Below are 5,582 nucleotides of genomic sequence, written 5' to 3'. Positions count from 1 at the left end.
TCTCTCTCTCTCTCTCTCTCTCTCTCTCTCTCTCTCTCTCTCTCTCTCTCTATCTCTCTGTGCATATGTATGCTCACAAGAACAAGGATTTTTCTCTTGTCTTTGTGAGCAAACTGAGACTCACAAAGGGGAAATGATATCCCCAAGCTTGAATAACTAGTGTGAGTCAGAGACAGATGGAGTATGAGTCTTTCAGCTCTAAATCTAGCCTTGAGTTTGCTTCCATGTCCAGAAAGGCAGACTGTGATGTTACCTATGACATTTCTCCTTAGGTGTGTTCTTCATCTGGCTCTCCCTCTTGTCTTTGGCTTGTTACTCCTTATTTTCATATCCCCTATCTTTTTGCACCCCTGTAATGCTAGTTGGAGCCCTGAGAGAGAGAGGCCATTAAATATTCCTAGAACAGAAAAGATTTTGTCGAGAAACACATGTTGTGACTCCTCACCAAGGCAACGGGAAACTGATGACGTGAGCAGAGGAATGTCTCCGGAGGGTTTGGCAACAGTGTGTGAAACACAACTCCATGGTCAGCGATTACAGGCAAAGGTGGCTTATCCTCTGAACCCCTGTCACCATGCTTCCCACCAAAACTAGTTTTGGGATCATTAACAGGAATTGAAGTCATTGATGCAAGCAGACGGGTTAAAGAGAAAATGTTAGTACTAAACAGGAGAATTTCCTCTTGCAATAATTTCTTAGGATCAAGCAGGCTCTGTTCTAGTTGTCTTCTAAGCTCACTGTTGTCTAATGCCAAGAATAAGGGGAATCTGATATGCTAGGCTCTGGCAAATGAGAGTTAAAGCAGCTAACTTCATTAAAGACTAAAGCAATCAATAGAGTCATCCACTCGTGAATCCTGAACCCTAGTCACCCAGTGATAACACTATTCTGCTGGTCCCTTGGCTGTTGCCCTGGCCTTTTTGCTGAAGATTAGGTGATTTATGATGGAATTTGCATAGGCAAACAAATCCCCAGATGTAAGCTGCCTGACCCAGGTTTCATGGTTCACTACGGATTAAGATTCTCCTAACTCCTTCTGGGTGGCTAGAGGCTCTGACAGATATATTTTCTCAGTTAGTTTCCTGACTGTGGGAGGTATCCCTTCCTTCAGTGGCTTGATGAAGTTTGACTTTGGCCAGTGGGAGTGAATCAAAAATGGTGGACTGTGACTGTCACATTTTGCAGCATTTAATTGGATGGGACTTCTTTGGGAGAAACGTTCCTTTCTTTACCATGTGACGAATGTAGGGGAGGTTTACAAATGACAAAGACAAGGCTGTGAGCAATCTCTCTGGTTTGTGGAGATTACTTAAGAGGGGAGACTTTACGGAAAAGATTTGATTGGCTGAGGAAGTAGCTAGTGATACTATTTTATGACTAAGACAAGAAAACCACATTCACAGAACGACAACAACCTTGGCGAGCCAGGGACAGCACATTTGAGTCGCTGATTTCATAACAGTATGAAGGCTGTCTTGAAATGTTGACTGACAGAGGATGTGCACAAGAGAGTGAGGGAGACTTTTCCACCTTCTGTCTGATAGGCATGAAGTTTGTGACATCAACATGACAGCAGTGATTTGCTATTGATGTTTTTCCAAACCATGGTACATTGACACTTAGAAATAAATTCGCAAAAACGGATGGTAGAAAATGCATTATGAATAAAATTGGAAAAAAATGTCTCCTCTAAATGGAAAGACATCTAATAAATAAGATGCCTATACCAGCTTCACCTTATCCTGCCCTTGGATGTCACAGTCTCTATGCATATTCCTGGGTCGGATTCAATGCATCCTTGTTCATGTGAATCATTTTTCTTTACATGGTCCCGGTGTAACAAAATATTACCTAAAACAGAGCTCACATCTTCTTCCTGAATTCTTTGTTAAAGGATCACAGTTTTCCTCTTCATCACCCACAGACTTCTGTTTTCAACAACGACAAAATCGGATAATATATTTCCCATAAACTGACCTCACATGGCTGCTAGTTGACATCGTAAAATTATAGACAACTTCAAGGTTCTAATGGCCTGTCACCACAACACTGATGCTTCTGCAGAGGCTGTCTCATTGTATGGGAAAATATCAATGGTAAGCCTATTTCATATTCTGGCAGACCATTCACATCTGACAGGAAGGGAAAAGGTGGCAAAGAATTGTAGCTGAAAGAATTTTAAGTTTCACCCATGGATAGTCAGGGAGGGCAATTCTCCTGAAAGGGATTATTTGGCAACCACAATAGACTCTTTGTTATAAGAATTTAATTGATATTTGTTACTAGAGAAGAAAACTGAAAGCAGAGTACAAGGCAAGCAATTAAATCTATTTTTATAAAGGCTAGTCAATGAGTTGTCAAGTTTGGTAAAGATTATCCTCTTGTCTTTGTGTTGCACTGTAAAGATCATAGAGGGCAAACTACTGAATTAAAGAATATCAAACAAGTCATTTCCATGATTGAAACATTAAACTAAGCAAATCCATGAGTGGCTTATATATGTTAGTAGATGTATTCTGACACTGAACTGTGTCTTTCCCTCTGCATTCCCTTCCCATTTTCTATAGCTCCCCTTCTTCTCCTCCTTTCTCTCTCTATCCCTTTCTCTCCTGTCCCTTTTCCTTAGCTTCCTTCTTTCTCCCCCTTTCCTTATCTTCTTTTTCCTTTGTCACACATACTGTGAACTACATTACCTTTAAAGTCCCCTAAGTGTGGTGATTTGTTCATATTCTACATCCAGAGTAGAAAATGGAAATGAGCCAAATATATCTAAATCACAGAACCCCTAGAAATCACCTCTCTGGATTAAGCTAATGAACTAACAACCTCTATATCAGTGTTGACTTTTGAAGAAAATAAGAACTTCTGCATACAAATCAATATTGCTTTTCTTGGTCATCAGTGAGACAGAGCATACATATATTTTCTAGCAAAGGTATTGCAAGAAGGAAAGAGATAAAAGAAATGTGGGATATTTGTTTATTAATGTTTTGAGGCATAATCTAATTTTCAGAAGCTACAGCCATGAATCTTAACCACCAGAGGGCACTGTATAGCTAACAGCTAGCTTGTTTCCTTTATTAAGCTGGCTAGTCAAACATCTGTTGCTTACAGTCATCACTGACTGCCTAGCCTTTACAGCAACCGGAGTTTGATCTCCATTTAAATTTATGTCAGTTTGCATTACTGAGATCACTGAAATGTCTACAGTGTAATTTTTCCACTTTCTAGCACCCGAGAAATTCTCGGGTGGGCATAATACTAATCGTTCATGGCACTCGTTCTCAACCTTCCTAACGCTGCGACCCTTTAACACAGTTCCTCACGTTGAGGTGATCCCCAACCATCAAATTGCTTTTGTTGCTACTTCACAACTGTAAATTTAGCTACTGTTATGAATAGCAATCTAAGTAACTGATACGTAGGATATCTGATTTGTGATTCCTGTGGAAGGGTTGTTCGATCCTTAAGAGGTTCTGCGAATTAATGACCCAAGTAAAAGAAATTCAATTAAAACTACACCAAGATACTATTTCTTTTTTTTTTCTGTTAGTAAAGCATTCCAAAGTCTAGACACGTAACTACTGTCAAGGGAATATGGGATCAGCATGTCTTACACATGGCCACGGCATCGTAGAATGGCATACATTCAGTGGATGAGAAGTTGTGATATAACAAACAACTTTATATATGTATTTTCATGTTGATGTGTACATCTCTGCTTCTTAGAGGATATTTCAAATATTTGTAGACTCATAGAGGACTCCACATCTAAAGATATACATTGCTGTAATATGATCAAAAATGTCACACATTCAACTGTACATCAGTACTAGACATGGGTTGAAGTAGATATAGTTATCACACACGGTATTATGAATACATCTATATGAAGGAATAAGCGATACATATTTATTATCTCTTCAGAATGCTCATAAGAAAATTATACTAGTAAGTAAAGCACAAAAGGCATAAACTATAGATATAATATTGAGTAAATACTAGTAAATATCTTTATATATGACTATAATATGTTTTAAATATCAAGAAATGGAGGAATCAGTCAAAGCACAATAAAAATGAGTTACCAATAGAGAAAGCAGAGAAGGAGGGAAGCAGGGAGGAAAGACAGAAATCTCAGAGTTCAGCTTATTTCTAACATTTGACTATTAAACTACATAAATATTTTGCTAGCTACATTAACAAAACTTCTATCAAAACAGACAGGGATATAGTTCTATGTTACACCAATTGTCTGGTATGTGTAGGGCCCTGGCTTCAACACCTAGCATGGAAGAGAGTAAAAGAAGAAAGAAAAAACTGGAGGAATATATGAAGGAAGAAATACAATGGGAATTCTTTATAAGTTGAAAGCAAAACACACATGCGTCATATAAAATTGATCACACAATCAAATAAAAAATAATCACTACTATTCTCAGTATGCATTGCTCCTGAGTCGCTTCAGCTGAAAGGTGGAGAAACTTTCAGCTTCCTTGATGAAACAAGCATGACCAGAAGCAGGGTCAATGTTGTGATTAATGAAATACTTGGCAAATACATGTTGCAGTTTCTTAAATTCTAATAGCAATCTAAGCAAGATCTAACCTTAAAACCTTCAAGCCAATGTATTGATACATGAAAGGAGACCCTGGCCTCTGGCTGATCAACGAGGAAACTATATCCAGACACATTCTTCAATGGAATTCAGTTTGAGCTCCTGTTATGAATTGTTCTGGTGAACCTGCCTGATACGATGATTTTATCTAGAGCAGAATCCTGATATAACATAAAAAAAAGCTAAGGCAATGCATACTTGACATATGTCTATTTGGTATTATTTAATATTATACTTTTGAAGCAATCATTCTTCAATTCAGTCATAATATCTGTCAATCAACTACCACTGCTTTCTACTTTTGTAAGATTAAGAAAAGCAAAACTGAGGTGGACTATTTTTCTGTGAAAAGCATATGAAATGCCTTCAAATCTTTCAAGCTACAATTCTGAACAATTATGGCAAAGCAGAATGAACACTCACACTACTAAGTATTAGAAGACACAGACTTTGATTTATATTGTTGTATGATCTTGAAAACATCAACTGGATAAACATTTACTGTGTACCAACTTCATTCTAAGGTCTAGTCAAGGTACTAGAGATTACTTGAAGAGTATAAGGTTCCTGACCACATAGAGCTTATTTCAAAAACAAAGGGACAGAAACTAAGTATCCATGAATACATAAACATTTTTAAGACTGTTCCCCATATTAAATTAATGAGAAAGGCCGTCAATTAGATTAAAATTTCAAGAGATCTAGCCTAGTGATGAAGCACTGTTGAAATCCTAGAGAGTACAAAGCATGAAACAGGAGAATTGCAAGGCTTTCCTTGACTACAGAGTAAGTTCAAAGGAAGCCTGGGGAACTTAATGAGATCCTATCTCAAATCAAAAGTAAAAATGAGGGTTGTTGATACAAACTCAGCAGTAATAGTGGTTGTATACCATTGGTGACACCAGAGATTCAGGAACAGAGAGAGAGAGAGAGAGAGAGAGAGAGAGAGAGAGAGAGAGAGAGA

Source organism: Grammomys surdaster, unplaced genomic scaffold, assembly GCF_004785775.1.
Source record: "Grammomys surdaster isolate TR1022 unplaced genomic scaffold, NIH_TR_1.0 63, whole genome shotgun sequence".
NCBI classification, from domain to species: domain Eukaryota; kingdom Metazoa; phylum Chordata; class Mammalia; order Rodentia; family Muridae; genus Grammomys; species Grammomys surdaster.
This window is presented reverse-complemented; position numbering follows the sequence as displayed.